Source organism: Muntiacus reevesi, chromosome 1, assembly GCF_963930625.1.
Source record: "Muntiacus reevesi chromosome 1, mMunRee1.1, whole genome shotgun sequence".
NCBI classification, from domain to species: Eukaryota; Metazoa; Chordata; class Mammalia; order Artiodactyla; family Cervidae; genus Muntiacus; species Muntiacus reevesi.
In genome coordinates this window covers 72,078,394-72,079,557 of record NC_089249.1, presented here as the reverse complement: position 1 = coordinate 72,079,557, position 1,164 = coordinate 72,078,394, and the positions used below count along the sequence as shown (strand labels likewise).

General features: G+C 39.7%; 1 pseudogene; it reads left to right on the top strand.

Annotated features, from left to right (window-relative positions):
- Positions 1-299: 299 nt before the first annotated feature.
- LOC136160981 (small ribosomal subunit protein uS14-like) lies at positions 300-471 on the top strand (annotated as a pseudogene).
- Positions 472-1,164: the final 693 nt, after the last annotated feature.

Below are 1,164 nucleotides of genomic sequence, written 5' to 3'. Positions count from 1 at the left end.
ATGCAATATTAGAAGTTGGAGACAAAAGAAAAATCAAGCTTTCCTTAGCTCTGCCAAATCACGATTCCTGATGAGTATGTTCTTGAAAATGGTGGAAAGTTTTTCTATTTGATAGTGGAGAACATGATGTAGAATATTGGTACTTGGCACAGAATCTGGCTTGGAGGATTTGGTTAAATATGAGTACTGGACATGTGATGGAATATTTAAATTTAGTTCAGATGTGTCCCATCAGTTGTATAGGTTATATGCATTGATAAAAATAACACCTTTTACCTCGTTGCAGCCAAGAAAGCAACATGGGTCACCAACAGCTCTAGTGGAGCCATCTGAGAAAATTCGGCCAGGGTTCTCACTCTTGCTGGGTCTGCTCAAACCAGCAAGGTCTGATCCGGGAAATACGGCCTCAATATGTGCCGCCAGTGTTTCCAGCTGTACGTGAAGAACATCTGCTTCATTGAGTTGGACTAACCGAACTTCCTTAAATGGAAGGAACACGTTAACATTATGCAGCACATCAACGTTATGCAGAAACAGTACTAGCTCTTTGTATATAATAGGAAAGCTTTAAAACCTACTGAAACAATCATATTATCTCTACTCTATTAATGTGATGCATCACACTGATTGATTGCAGAGGTTAAGTTGTCCTTGCATTGCAGGGGTAAATCCTACCTGGTCACGGCATATGATCTTTTTAATGTATTGTTCAATTGGTTTGCTAATATTTTGTAGAGGAATTTTGCATCTGTGTTCATCAGAGATGTGTGTGTGCATGTGTGCTAAGTCACTTCAGTTGTGCCCAAGTTTGTGACACTATGAACTGTAGCCCACCAGGCTTCTCTGTCCATGGGATTTCCCATGTAAGAATACTGGAATGGATTTCCATTTCCTTCTCCAGGGGATCTTTCCAACTCAGGGATCAAATCTACATCTTCTGCATTACAGGCAGATTCTTTACCACTGAGCCACCTGGGGCACCCCTTTGCTGTGTATACATATGTGAAAATTTATTTTCACACATTTAAGCAAAGAACTTTTGGAGTCTCCAACATCTATCTCCTTGAGTAGATAGCGACTATGGTACCTGAAACTCAATGTACAGTTTTCAATTTTTAAATATGCAGATTTGACTGAATATCCTCACCTGTCATACTCTCAATA